Raw genomic sequence first — 16,061 nt, 5'->3', positions numbered from 1 at the left:
TTATTTAAATTTGCATCCTGCGATGACGTCTGTCCGAGGTCGGTGTCTGATGTTCTTCTGCTGTGCCTGCACTATGCCTGAGACCTGAGAGAGAGGTTCTCCTGATATGCCTGTGCCAGAAGACCCTGGACTGCATCAACCCGGGATGACCTCCTGCCATCGTTTGACGTCTGCTGATCTGTGATGGTTACCCTTGCTTTATGTGCGGAATTGGGAGCCTAGCATTTTCATGTCGTCCTCTGTCTTTATGTAGTAAACTTTGTTTCTTCATACCCGAAGTTGTGTGGTGTCATCTAGTCATGAATGTCACCACCTTGCCCACATGCTCAGCTGCCACAGACCCCGGTCAATGCCCTTCCCTAGTCCGGGTAGGCCCGAGTCCCCCTCTGTGGTCAGGTTGGTCCACATTCCATTACCACCTGGGATGAACGCCCCACATTGTTGTGGCCTGGAGACGTGGGAGCGTAAGCTAAGCTAAGCTGCGTCCCTCTGTCTCCCGCCCGTCACAGGTCACAGGGTGGAGGAGATGAGAGTGTCCTCTTGAAGATGGAAAAATACTTAGAATTGAGAGTCCTCAGTGGTTGATACCTTTTAATGGCGAACTGAAAAGATGGTAACAAATTACAAGCTTTCGAGACTACTCAGGTCTCGTCATCAGGCTAGACTCAAGCCCCCATCACACATGGCGATCTCGCTAGCGAGATCGCTGCTGAGTCACAAGTTTTGTGACGCCACAGCGATCTCACCAGCGAGATCGCTGTGTGTGACACTTCTCAGCGACCGGCCCCCCTGCCGGGAATCGCTGATTGTCCTGGAATGGCCAGGACATTTTTTTGATCGTTGGTCTCCCGCTGGCCAGCACGCATGGCTGCGTGTGACAGGCGGGAGACCAGCGATCAGCGAGCTGCTGCTGGTAACTAAGGTAAACATCGGGTTTCTAAGCGACGTGCAGCACTTAGAAACCCGCTGTGTACCTTAGTTACCAGCGCACTGGTGCAGGGAGCTCTTAACCAAGGTACACATCGGGTTTCTAAGTGCCGCGCGCTAAGCGAAGTGCGTGGCTTGTTACCCGTGTGTCGCTGGTCCTGATCGCTGCTGAAGCAGCCTGTTTGGCAGCTCACCAGCGATCATGTAGCGACACACCAGCGATCCTGACAAGGTCATATCGCTGTCGGGATCGCTGGTGCGTCGCTATGTGTGACGGGGCCCTAATACAATATTTGGAGAAACTCATAATTATACACAAAACAGCACAGAAATAACGCAATAGATAAGACAAGTGATGTGAAGCGGAGCTATCATTATGGGAGATGTGCATGTTAAACAGAAGCGGCTGAGGTGTAGGTGAGGCCGGTTCTCCGTATGCCGCATCTGATTGTTTATTGAGGGGTGGCTCATTAATAATATCACCAAGGAACAATGAAGCAAATGCCACCATGGGCTGAGGGCTCTGATAGGAGAGGTGCCACCTGTAGCTTCTAGGCGCCATCCTGGTACATGGAGGACAAACACCGGAGTCAAAAGAGACTGATAAGGGCTTTGATCGTGGAGTGGATGCCTACAAGTCAGTCCTATATGAAGGGAACAATGTGAGCATTATGGCTTCATGGAGATGAAAGGGGATAAGCTTCTGATGCTCCTCATACACATCACGTGGCCTAATGGTGGAAAGAATGTAAAAAGACAAAGATCAATACAAAGCAGAATGTCTGCACTGACGGACTAAAAGTGAAGGAAACCCCCTACAATGATGGAGTCCAGACCCTCGAGATGGTACAGATTCACAAAGTGTGAGATACAGATGCCAACAACTCCCATAGAAAGTAAGTGGGGCACGAATGACGATTCCCACGTGGACGAAAGCACACAAATGCAGAATACTCTTACGGGTAGCCACCGCCCAAATAGTTAAAACACGTCGTAGCTGAGCAGAGAGTCCGAGTAGTTGATCCCGTGGGAGAATATGAAATGACGCCCATTCCAGAGATAATGTAAAAGGTGTTGAAGGTGTTGGTGAGATGGCGAAGAAGCATATCCCAAACCTCCTGTATCTTCGGACAATCCCAGAGACAATGAAAGATGTCAGCTGGCGAATGTAAACATTTGGGACAAGAGGGATTAGCCAATAGAGACATCCTGGATGTGACCTCCGGGGAGGTGTAAGCCCTATGGAAAATCATGAGGGCCATAGTTGAGTGTCTGTCATATGGCAATAAAGAGTTTAAACATTGAGTGGCTTTCAAAAGATCAGTCTATAATTAGATAGTAGTGATAGACATCTACCCGGGCCTGGTGACGAATCTGACCATGAAATAGAAGGTTTGATTGATTTATAGATAAGACTTAGTGAATAAACTCCTGCATGAGCGCCTGGCAGGACCCTTTTGATATCAGTGGCAGGACCCTTCTAGTGTTAGTGGCAGGACCCTGATGGCAGTACCTTTTGTCCTGACCTGCTGGCCATCTTCCTGGACACAATACATGTAGAGGAGCTATAGTCTTTTGCTCTGGTGTATGGTGCATCAGATTCTGGGCTACGAATGTCTGCCGGCTGTTATGACGAGGTTTTGGCACGGTGGAGAGCATACTTGTTTCCATATTTAGCAGAGTAATGAGTGGGTTGTAAGCGGCATGTAATGGATCTCATCCAGGACTCTCTGAAGCTGAGGCCGCTGACTCTCATCTGAACGTTTACATGAATTTCTCAAACAATTAGGGAGGATTACCAGGCAAGGGGTCAAGAAGTGTAAAATGCCTGGTGACATGAGTATGATGAGATGTCAGGTCCAGGACGTTCTCACTGATGAGGGACGTGAAGAGGTTTAGTCAGCAGAATGAATAGTAAAGACCCTATGATAATGACATGAGGGATCAGCGAGGCCAACAAGGCGGATGTTTTCCCCGTTTGCATGTTGTCAACTTCCTTCCTTACTCTTCTCACTACATGAACGTCCTGGGATCTTCATGGCACCTCCGGGACTGACTCATCCAACATATCAGAAATAGAAACCATGACTGCAACAAAGTGGTGGATAGATGGGAGGAGATGACATGTGAGGAGACACATGTCCTCTTCGATCACATTGAAAACAAGGGGCCAATGATGAATGACTCTCTGGACCTTTATGAAAACAAAAACGTCATAAGGTCAGCCCAAAAATCTTAGCTTTGACATGAGCCACTGTTCTCAGCACCCAACTCTGCCATCTCTGGAGCCATGTTTGAATAACTACTCTTAGCTTTTCCCCTGCAACTCACTCTGCCATTATCAGGACCCATACCCAGACCAAGGTGACATACGTGATTGGAACTGGCCCTGGTAAAGTTTGATGACATGTCTTCAGTGTGGAAACTTTCATCATCAGTTCAGTTTTTAGAGTATCAGTAAGGTGGAGACTAGAGGCAGCAGAATCACATATTTTGCATACTCAAAATTTTAGATTTTGACAGCTGGACTCGGGGCCCTCAAGGCTTTAACGCTCCCCCAGAGATGTCCCCATCCCCCATCATAGTGATCTTTGTAAGAACTCTCACCAGCAGAACTGTTGTACGTGATGGAGTATCAGCGACGCTCATATGATGGACATGGTATAGATGGTATCTCAGGGTATCAGACAGGTGAGCTGGGAGCCCCAGAAGTGTCTGAGCCAGAACATGAGAACGTCAGTGACATTGCTGGGTAGCAGTGATGTGGTGGATGATGGCCAAGATTACGAATCTAATGAGTCAGAGACAGAGAGAAAATAGAATCCACAATAACGCCCCCCACAGGCATGAACAGATTCATCTGCACTGGTGACAGCCTACAGAGAGCAGCACAATCTGCCCTCCCAACCTGAAGGTTGAGAATAGAGAAACCCCAAAGTGATTATTGAGATGGAATATTTCTAGAGAAAACCAGAGTCCATGTCCAACAACGAACCACCATTACCCCACCTTGACAGAGGGTATAGGGCAAGGGTCCATACCTTAATATCTGGATGTATTTCTTCTATGTTCAGCATCTGTGTCTACCTAATCTCTGCAGGACTCAAATCCTGGACTTACTCTGTAGGGAGACAGACTAAGGGTGAGCCACTGGCTGCCCTGTTGTCCATAGAAGGATCTTCTCTGCCTGAGATTCATAATAGTATTAATATAATCAGTACACCAGAACTAGATCAATAAGATGAAAAATAAAAATATCAGACTTCCAGCCTTCTTCTCATCTAAGGTAGCAACACCTACCTTCCAGGTGTCACCAAACTCTACATGGGAACATGGTGTTCAAAAAAACAAATACTCGTAACTTGCCCCAGTACCATCCGCGCCAAGTCTCACACACAACTTATGCTGTCCTTGTGGCCGTTGTTTTCCTTCTCTATAGATCCCTGAGGCTCAGATCACAGAAGCCAAGTTCGCGCCTTTCCACGAGTCTCTGCAGTCATAGCACTCAGGAGACTCTGCTCTACAGACAACCATACATATCAGATGAAAAGTATGTAACAAACGACTAATTCTGGAGCAATGCATGGGGCTTGGCGAGCTTTGTCCAATGTGCTCCTGGAAGTGACGCCAAATAAAACAGAACGTCATTCCATGCAATGAGATTACAAAGTATGGTTATATTTCAACCAAGAAAACAGATTTATGTCATGCATTAATTGAGGATAGAGGTTTCTGGAGGGGAGAGAGAAGACTGGTGGGCTCAAATATGTCTTGTGGTGACAGAGGAGTCTGGAGAAGGACACAAATGTCAACGAGAGATCTGGAAGGGGAGCTTAGGAAAGAGGAATTTGCAAAGTACAGGAGTATGGAAGAGCAGAATAGTCTAGAAAGGATGGAAGACTGTAGAGGAGAAATGAGTCTGTACAGAACAGTAACTTTGAATGGTGTGGGATTCTAGCGAGGAAGGTGGACTCTGTAGAAGAGAGAGGACTCTGCTGGAGCCAGGAGTATGGCAGGGAAGATGAATCTAGAGGGGACTGAGGCTCTAGAGAAGAGAGGACTCTGCTGGAGACAGGAGTATGGTAGGGCAGAGGAATCTAGAGGGGACTGAGGAAGATAGAGGAGAGAGAAGTCTGCAGAAAACCAGTCAATGTAAGGGAGGACAAGTCTAGAGAGGATGGAGGACACTGTAGAAGATGGGAGTTCTTGGGACAGGAGTATGGAAGTGGGTCGCCCTCCCAGGACTGTGGGGTACTCGGTACCAGGCCGGTGTCAGCGGGATGTGTCACAGCAGCAGTGACCCGATCCATGGCCCTGGGCGCCCAAGTAATGGGGGAATTGAAATGGTGGAATGTAGTTAATGGAATAGTTCGTGACGCCACCTGTGGTGTTCGGCAAGTGAGATGTTAAGCCGACGCTGCATGCAGATCCACTGGGACTGATGATATGGTGCAGTAAAGATGTAAAAGCTCCCCACAGGTGAAGCTGTAGTCCCAGGGCAGTGCAGATGTGGTTGGCACGGGGATGTAGCAGTGCCGGAAGGGTAGGAAGCAGACAAGGACACAGCAGGGTGCAATTTCTGTACCTTTACTTGATAAATGCAATCCAGGGTCCTGATTACAGATGGTACAGGAGCAGGCTAGCCTGGAAGCAGCTCAGGATTCTCTCTCAGCAGAAGGGCTGTGCAGTCTCCTTCTTAGCGCTTATTTGAGTGAAGTACTCTAGTACTGAGTTACACTGAAGTTCCTCCTAATTCTCTTCTACTAGCACTCCTCGTATGGCAGACAGCTGTAGCCGCTATTCCTCTCTTGGCTCACTCCGTGCTGTTGTGCCTCCGAGTCTTAGATGGGGGTAGGGCATTTACAGCCTCCTACTCCTCTGGTGTCTGTTGCAGGACCGTTAGTATCCGTACAACCGTGGAGACCAGGCTCCAGTTCATGCGCTCTCGCTGTGAGGGAGCTCTCTTTCCTCAGCTCAACCTCCAGCTTCTCTCCACACGTCTGCACATGTGGACCTCCTCACACTAACTGACCACTCCTTCCTCTTGGCCCTCAGAGAGCACTCCTCCCTTCAATTCCGGTTCAGAGTCCCCCCTGCTGGCCTGGAGTGGAACTGTGTTGCATGTATAGGTTAACTGCGAGAGATCCTTCACTGCTTCCAAGAATGACATTACCCTCCCTGGAGGAAGGCAAAGCCACTGTGGCGGCCATACTCCTGGGGGCGCCACATTAGGATAGAGGAGTCTAGAGGGGACAGAAAACTCTAGACGAGAGAGCAGTTTGCAGAGAAACGGAGTATGGAAGGGCATAGGAGTCTAGAGAGGATGGAGGACTGTAGAGGAGAAAGGAGTCTGCAGAGAACAGGAGTATGGAAGGGCAGAGGAATCTAGAAAGGATGGATGACTCTGTATAGAGAGAGGATGCTGCTGTGCTGGAGACAAGAGTATGGCAGGGCAGCAGAATGTAGAGGGGACTGAGGACTCTAGAGGAGAAGTCTGCAGAAAACCAACCTATTGAAGGGAAGATGAGCCTAGAGAGGATGGAGGACACTGTAGAAGATAGAGAAGTCTTCTTGGGACAGGAGTATGGAAGGATAGAGGAGTCTAGAGGGGGCTGAAAACTCTAAACGATAGAGAAGTCTGCAGAGAACCATAGTATGGAAGGGCAGAGGAGTCTAGAGAAGATAAAGGACTCTGTAGAAGAGAGGAGTCAAGAGCGGATTAAAGTGTATGGAGACAACAGACAAAGGGGTCAGAAGTTATTGAATGATCTGGAAAAAAAAAAAAAAAAAAAGAAAGAAGTCTGGATGAAGACCAAGAAGAAGTCTAAAAGCCGCCTGTTTCTTTCATTACTGAAACATATGGCAGAGTGATAGGCGCCCAGCACCTAAAGTTGGATTCACCATAGGGGACCACTCTCTGTGAAGATGCCTGTCATCTTGGTTGATATCTGATGCTAAATCTCCACTTATTAAACCCCCCTATCTTATATTACATGGATGGGGTGAACACTGCTGTAACCTATTCCTTATCTGTGTGGCTGCGGGGAATGTGAATCTTATGCTGTGACGTGCGTGGCCGTTGAGGCTCCTGAGTACTCAGACATGACGCCATTCCCATCTCATGACCAACACATGGTCTGCTTGTCAGTCTTCATATTCTGTTTGTGGTGGTTTCTTCCTCTATCTCTTCCAGGACTCGAAGAGGTCATATGACAAATGCATTTTTTAGGATAATAATAATAATAATCCTTGTTTACAGTCGTGGCTAAAAGTGTTGGCACCCTTGATATTGTAACAGAAAATGAAGTAAGGGGGTGAAGAGGAAGAAGAGCCTAAAAAGAGTTACCTCTTCTGCTCCGTGTCCGGAACCACCTAGCAGGGTTGCCGGAGGGAAGACTTTCTGGCCCGGACTGACTGAACCATGTGACCGTGGGGGGCATTGACCAAAAGGAAAGGGGTAGTGGACAGGAAGCTGTGCAGGGTGAGAGCACGAAAGCAGAGCGCGCCAGACGGAGAGCAGAGCGCGCGGGACAGAGAACAGAGCGCGCGGGACAGAGAGCAGAGCGCGCGGGACAGAGAGCAGAGCGCGCGGGACAGAGAGCAGAGCGCGCGGGACAGAGAGCAGAGCGCAGCACTGCAGTCCCAAAGAGAGAGAACCCCCTGTCAATGGACAGACTGAAGGACGAGGCGATGAGAGCGCTGTATGCGAGTACGTGGACTCGGTAGCCTCCGTGACTAGAGGACACTTTCCCCCCTGACAGTGCAGAGACAGAGACATGAGCAGGCAGTCCCGGGGACTGCAGTGACAAGCCGGAGCCCCTGAGTGTGGTAAAGAGACTTCACAGTGTGCATAGCATCATTACTGTGGCGAGACAGGCGGGGTATCATACAGAGACTCAGAGCAGGGGAGACTCAGGTTTGCATCATCTCCTTGCTTCTTGCTTTAAACAAAGAAATAAAAAAGGCAAATAGGTCACAATTTCACACAAAACCCCAAAAATGGTCCAGACAAAATTGTTGGCACTCTCCTTAATATTTTGTCACACCCTTTTGAATAAATAACTGCAATCAATCGCTTCCTATAACCATCTACAAGCTTCTTACACCTCAGCTGGAATTTTGGACGACCCTTCTTACAATCTGCTCCAGGTATCTCCTATATGAACGTGCCTTTTTCCAACAGCGATTGTAAGATCTCTCCACAGGTGATCAATGGGATTTAGAGCCGGACTCATTGCTGCCACTTGAGAAGTCTCTAGCGCTTTGCTTTCATCCATTTCTGGGGGCTTCTTGAAGTATGTTTGGGATCATTGTCCTGCATGAAGACACATGACCTATGACACAAACCCAGCACTCTGACACTGGATACTACATTGCTACCCTATATCTGTCACAATACATTTTTGGATCTGGGGCAGATTTGGAATTTTCACATTAAAACATTTTTCCTTTCAGGCCATCAGGGGTTAATGTCAGTCCCCCCCCCCTCCTGGTGGCCGCTGGTGTAATTACATTGCTGCTGAGTTTGCTGATGCAGGTGGTGACCACTCCCACCTTCCTTTATAAGGTCACCTGATGCATCAGCTGCCTGTTGGTGATACAGGTCCTTTCGGATATCAACCGTGCTGAAGATAGGAGGTTGCTGGTGCAGTGTTGATTCAGCTGAGTGCTGTGATCTGGTGCCTTACTCTGCTGTGCGGTGCATTGCAGCAGAGAAAGCTAAGTGTTGTTTTTGTGTTTCCTATTCCCTGTGGTGTTTATCTATCTTTACCTTGTGTTGTCTTAGTGCAACGGTGGGACCAATGTCTTCACTTGCCAATTCCCTACTTAGGGATAGGAGCAGGGCAAGTGAGGGTTTAGGTATCCTGCTCGGTGACGGGTTAAAAGAACCTGTATAGGGACATTTGTAAGATCAGGGCACTTCCTCAGTTGAGTGTAGGAGGTGTTGATTTTCCCCGTTCCCTACCGCAGGGCCCACCGTTGTTAAAGTTTCCCTGGGGTGTTTTTTGTTTTACCATTTAGTGACCGACCGATTGGTGGGTCGTGTCACACTGGGCCAGTCACTCCGTGCCAATATCATTTGGTGATCTTCAGATTTCATGATGCCTTGCACATGGTCAAGGACCCCAGTGACAGAGGCAGCAACACAACCCCAAAACATGTGCTGTGATGATTGTCTAAACAGATGTCTAAAACAGTGAGCATTGGGAATTAGTCATATTGCCTGGAGTACTACATTCTAGAGAACTGGAGCAGCATGAGAGAAGTACAGGAGTGAGAATATAGAGAGTAGTCTAATAAATAATGAAGGGATCTCTGATGGAACAGTGTTATATTGGGGGTGTAGCCAGCTGTGTGTCCAGCAACAGTGACCCGACTGAGAGTTTTGATGGGGATGACGAGAGAAACCACCAACGAGAGCGGACAACCTCATGTCTTGCTGACTCTGTATATGTGGAAAGGTAAAGTTCTCATGGACAAATTTTTCTGACGGTAAGGTTTCCTGAGCCTGGCTCTACTGCGAGGTATGTGTGATGACACGTATCAGGTCACTTGGCTGTAACATTATGTAGATTGGCCACAGCTATCTCTCGGGCCTGGTTCTGGATCTGAGGTTTATGGCGTTCACCATTCTCACATCATTCCTTACATCCCCACTCTTGTGGCTCCTATATCTTCTGACCATCCAGTTCTTCACAGTTTTTTCTTCAGCTGCCTGTTTATTCCGGAGGTCAAGGTCCACAGAGGCAGCATGGCCTTCAAACCTTCAGTTCTGGATTGATTTTGTCCATCCCAATCAGAAATACTGTCAAGCCTCAATGGCACGTGGTCTCCTGCATATTATGTCCCGTTACATAATCTAGAGTATTACACACGTTGTACCCACGCTCCTTTATTTTGTGCCCTTCCCCCAGTCCTGCTTCCATGTCTGGACCACATGAGGTCCTGTCTGATAAAAGCTCTTGTGTGTATTGTGTCAGACGGTGGTGACTCCTAGGAGGGATGTGGTTAATGGGCTGCAGGCCACAGACATGACCTCACCAGCAGGCCCCAATAAGGAGTCTTTTACACCCCCGACTCCCCAGGGACCAGACTAATATTAGGATACTGGGTAAACAGAAATGAGGGAAAAGGCTTTACACTCCAGGAACGCATCATATTTTCCAGGGAGCGGGATTGACTGTTCCAGTGCTGGAGAGGCTGCTGCATCCACTCCTGTAGCACCAGCTTGGGATGGTGCAGGCAGGGCAGCTTCGGAGGCCCAGGACATAGCCCGAGACTCTGCTGAATGACCCTGACCACAGACAACTGCTCTGATGCCTTGCTGAGAAGAAACTCATTGATAAAATGCTACTTAGAGGGCTGGCAGCGATCATGTCAAGGTTCATTCATGTCCAGGGTCATCCTTGGCTCTTTCAGTAGTAATGTCCATCATTATTATTACGGTATAATTAGCTGAAGAGCCCAGCGTTGCCCGGGCATAGTAACTAACTGTGGTTAGTTATAACAAATTATAATGAATATATATTACTACCCCTAATATCCCACATCATCCCGTCAGCCAGAGCCACCGGACTACTACCCCTAATATCCCACATCATCCCGTCAGCCAGAGCCACCGGACTACTACCCCTAATATCCCACATCATCCCATCAGCCAGAGCCACCGGACTACTACCACTAATATCCCACATCATCCCGTCACCCAGAGGCACTGGACTACTACCCCTAATATCCCACATCATCCCATCTGCCAGAGCCACCGGACTACTACCCCTAATATCCCACATCATCCCGTCAGCCAGAGCCACCGGACTACTACCCCTAATATCCCACATCATCCCGTCAGCCAGAGCTACCGGACTACTACCCCTAATATCCCACATCATCCCGTCAGCCAGAGCCACCGGACTACTACCCCTAATATCCCACATCATCCCGTCAGCCAGAGCCACCGGACTACTACCCCTAATATCCCACATCATCCCGTCACCCAGAGGCACCGGACTACTACCCCTAATATCCCACATCATCCCATCTGCCAGATCTACCGGACTACTACCCCTAATATCCCACATCATCCCGTCAGCCAGAGCCACCGGACTACTACCCCTAATATCCCACATCATCCCATCTGCCAGAGCCACCGGACTACTACCCCTAATATCCCACATCATCCCGTCACCCAGAGCCACCGGACTACTACCCCTAATATCCCACATCATCCCATCTGCCAGAGCCACCGGACTACTACCCCTAATATCCCACATCATCCCGTCAGCCAGAGCCACCGGACTACTACCCCTAATATCCCACATCATCCCGTCAGCCAGAGCCACCGGACTACTACCCCTAATATCCCACATCATCCCGTCAGCCAGAGATACCGGACTACTACCACTAATATCCCACATCATCCCGTCAGCCAGAGCCACCGGACTACTACCCCTAATATCCCACATCATCCCGTCAGCCAGAGATACCGGACTACTACCACTAATATCTCACATCATCCCGTCAGCCAGAGCCACCGGACTACTACCCCTAATATCCCACATCATCCCGTCAGCCAGAGCCACCGGACTACTACCCCTAATATCCCACATCATCCCGTCAGCCAGGGCCACCGGACTACTACCCCTAATATCCCACATCATCCGGTCAGCCAGGGCCACCGGACTACTACCACTAATATCACACATCATCCCGTCAGCCAGAGCCACCGGACTACTACCACTAATATCCCACATCATCTCGTCAGCCAGAGCCACCGGACTACTACCCCTAATATCCCACATCATCCCGTCAGCCAGAGCCACCGGACTACTACCCCTAATATCCCACATCATCCCGTCAGCCAGAGCCACCGGACTACTACCCCTAATATCCCACATCATCCCGTCAGCCAGGGCCACCGGACTACTACCACTAATATCCCACATCATCCCGTCAGCCAGAGCCACCGGACTACTACCCCTAATATCCCACATCATCCCGTCAGCCAGGGCCACCGGACTACTACCCCTAATATCCCACATCATCCCGTCAGCCAGAGCCACCGGACTACTACCCCTAATATCCCACATCATCCCGTCAGCCAGGGCCACCGGACTACTACCCCTAATATCCCACATCATCCCATCTGCCAGAGCCACCGGACTACTACCCCTAATATCCCACATCATCCCGTCAGCCAGAGCCACCGGACTACTACCCCTAATATCCCACATCATCTCGTCAGCCAGAGCCACCGGACTACTACCCCTAATATCCCACATCATCCCGTCAGCCAGGGCCACCGGACTACTACCACTAATATCCCACATCATCCCGTCAGCCAGAGCCACCGGACTACTACCCCTAATATCCCACATCATCCCGCCAGCCAGAGCCACCGGACTACTACCGCTAATATCCCACATCCTCCCATCAGCCAGAGCCACCGGACTACTACCCCTAATATCCCACATCATCCCGTCAGCCAGAGCCACCGGACTACTACCCCTAATATCCCCCATCCTCCCGTCAGCCAGAGCCACCGGACTACTACCCCTAATATCCCACATCATCCCGTCAGCCAGAGCCACCGGACTACTACCCCTAATATCCCACATCATCCCGTCAGCCAGAGCCACCGGACTACTACCACTAATATCCCACATCATCCCGTCAGCCAGAGCCACCAGACTACTACCGCTAATATCCCACATCATCCCGTCAGCCAGAGCCACCGGACTACTACCCCTAATATCCCACATCATCCCGTCAGCCAGAGCCACCGGACTACTACCCCTAATATCCCACATCATCCCGTCAGCCAGAGCCACCGGACTACTACCGCTAATATCCCACATCATCCCGTCAGCCAGAGCCACCGGACTACTACCCCTAATATCCCACATCATCCCATCAGCCAGAGCCACCGGACTACTACCCCTAATATCCCACATCATCCCGTCAGCCAGAGCCACCGGACTACTACCGCTAATATCCCACATCATCCCGTCAGCCAGAGCCACCGGACTACTACCCCTAATATCCCACATCATCCCATCAGCCAGAGCCACCGGACTACTACCCCTAATATCCCACATCATCCCGTCAGCCAGAGCCACCGGACTACTACCCCTAATATCCCACATCATCCCGTCAGCCAGAGCCACCGGACTACTACCACTAATATCCCACATCATCCCGTCAGCCAGAGCTACCGGACTACTACCCCTAATATCCCACATCATCCCGTCAGCCAGAGCCACCGGACTACTACCCCTAATATCCCACATCATCCCGTCAGCCAGAGCCACCGGACTACTACCACTAATATCCCACATCATCCCGTCAGCCAGGGCCACCGGACTACTACCACTAATATCCCACATCATCTCGTCAGCCAGAGCCACCGGACTACTACCACTAATATCCCACATCATCCCGTCAGCCAGGGCCACCGGACTACTACCCCTAATATCCCACATCATCCCGTCAGCCAGAGCCACCGGACTACTACCCCTAATATCCCACATCATCCCGTCAACCAGGGCCACCGGACTACTACCACTAACATCCCACATCATCCCGTCAGCCAGGGCCACCGGACTACTACCCCTAATATCCCACATCATCTCGTCAGCCAGAGCCACCGGACTACTACCCCTAATATCCCACATCATCCCGTCAGCCAGAGCCACCGGACTACTACCCCTAATATCCCACATCATCCCGTCAGTCAGAGCCACCGGACTACTACCCCTAATATCCCACATCATCTCGTCAGCCAGAGCCACCGGACTACTACCCCTAATATCCCACATCATCCCGTCAACCAGGGCCACCGGACTACTACCACTAATATCCCACATCATCCCGTCAGCCAGGGCCACCGGACTACTACCCCTAATATCCCACATCATCCCGTCAGCCAGAGCCACCGGACTACTACCACTAATATCCCACATCATCCCGTCAGCCAGGGCCACCGGACTACTACCCCTAATATCCCACATCATCCCGTCAGCCAGAGCCACCGGACTACTACCCCTAATATCCCACATCATCCCGTCAGCCAGAGCTACCGGACTACTACCCCTAATATCCCACATCATCTCGTCAGCCAGAGCCACCGGACTACTACCCCTAATATCCCACATCATCCCGTCAGCCAGGGCCACCGGACTACTACCCCTAATATCCCACATCATCCCGTCAGCCAGAGCCACCGGACTACTACCCCTAATATCCCACATCATCCCATCAGACAGAAACACCGGACTACTACCCCTAATATCCCACATCATCCCGTCAGTCAGAGCCACCGGACTACTACCACTAATATCCCCCATCATCCCGTCACCCAGAGCCACCGGACTACTACCCCTAATATCCCACATCATCCCGTCAGCCAGGGCCACCGGACTACTACCACTAATATCCCCCATCATCCCGTCACCCAGAGCCACCGGACTACTACCACTAATATCCCACATCATCCCGTCAGTCAGAGCCACCGGACTACTACCCCTAATATCCCACATCATCCCGTCAGCCAGGGCCACCGGACTACTACCCCTAATATCCCACATCATCCCGTCAGCCAGGGCCACCGGACTACTACCCCTAATATCCCACATCATCCCGTCAGCCAGGGCCACCGGACTACTACAACTAATATCCCCCATCATCCCGTCACCCAGAGCCACCGGACTACTACCCCTAATATCCCACATCATCTCGTCAGCCAGAGTCACCGGACTACTACCCCTAATATCCCACATCATCCCGTCAGCCAGGGCCACCGGACTACTACCACTAATATCCCCCATCATCCCGTCACCCAGAGCCACCGGACTACTACCACTAATATCCCACATCATCCCGTCAGTCAGAGCCACCGGACTACTACCCCTAATATCCCACATCATCTCGTCAGCCAGAGCCACCGGACTACTACCCCTAATATCCCACATCATCCCGTCAACCAGGGCCACCGGACTACTACCACTAATATCCCACATCATCCCGTCAGCCAGGGCCACCGGACTACTACCCCTAATATCCCACATCATCCCGTCAGCCAGAGCCACCGGACTACTACCACTAATATCCCACATCATCCCGTCAGCCAGGGCCACCGGACTACTACCCCTAATATCCCACATCATCCCGTCAGCCAGAGCCACCGGACTACTACCCCTAATATCCCACATCATCCCGTCAGCCAGAGCTACCGGACTACTACCCCTAATATCCCACATCATCTCGTCAGCCAGAGCCACCGGACTACTACCCCTAATATCCCACATCATCCCGTCAGCCAGAGCTACCGGACTACTACCCCTAATATCCCACATCATCCCGTCAGCCAGAGCCACCGGACTACTACCCCTAATATCCCACATCATCCCGTCAGCCAGAGCCACCGGACTACTACCCCTAATATCCCACATCATCCCATCAGACAGAAACACCGGACTACTACCACTAATATCCCACATCATCCCGTCAGTCAGAGCCACCGGACTACTACCACTAATATCCCCCATCATCCCGTCACCCAGAGCCACCGGACTACTACCACTAATATCCCACATCATCCCGTCAGCCAGAGCCACCGGACTACTACCCCTAATATCCCACATCATCTCGTCAGCCAGAGCCACCGGACTACTACCCCTAATATCCCACATCATCCCGTCAGCCAGGGCCACCGGACTACTACCACTAATATCCCCCATCATCCCGTCACCCAGAGCCACCGGACTACTACCACTAATATCCCACATCATCCCGTCAGTCAGAGCCACCGGACTACTACCACTAATATCCCCCATCATCCCGTCACCCAGAGCCACCGGACTACTACCCCTAATATCCCACATCATCCCGTCAGCCAGAGCCACCGGACTACTACCCCTAATATCCCACATCATCTCGTCAGCCAGAGCCACCGGACTACTACCCCTAATATCCCACATCATCCCGTCAGCCAGGGCCACCGGACTACTACCCCTAATATCCCACATCATCCCGCCAGCCAGAGCCACCGGACTACTACCGCTAATATCCCACATCCTCCCATCAGCCAGAGCCACCGGACTACTACCCCTAATATCCCACATCATCCCGTCAGCCAG

This window comes from Dendrobates tinctorius, unplaced genomic scaffold (genome assembly GCF_039654945.1).
Source record: "Dendrobates tinctorius isolate UK_male_01 unplaced genomic scaffold, ASM3965494v1 ptg000251l, whole genome shotgun sequence".
NCBI lineage: Eukaryota > Metazoa > Chordata > Amphibia > Anura > Dendrobatidae > Dendrobates > Dendrobates tinctorius.
Note: the sequence above shows the minus strand (reverse complement) of the source record.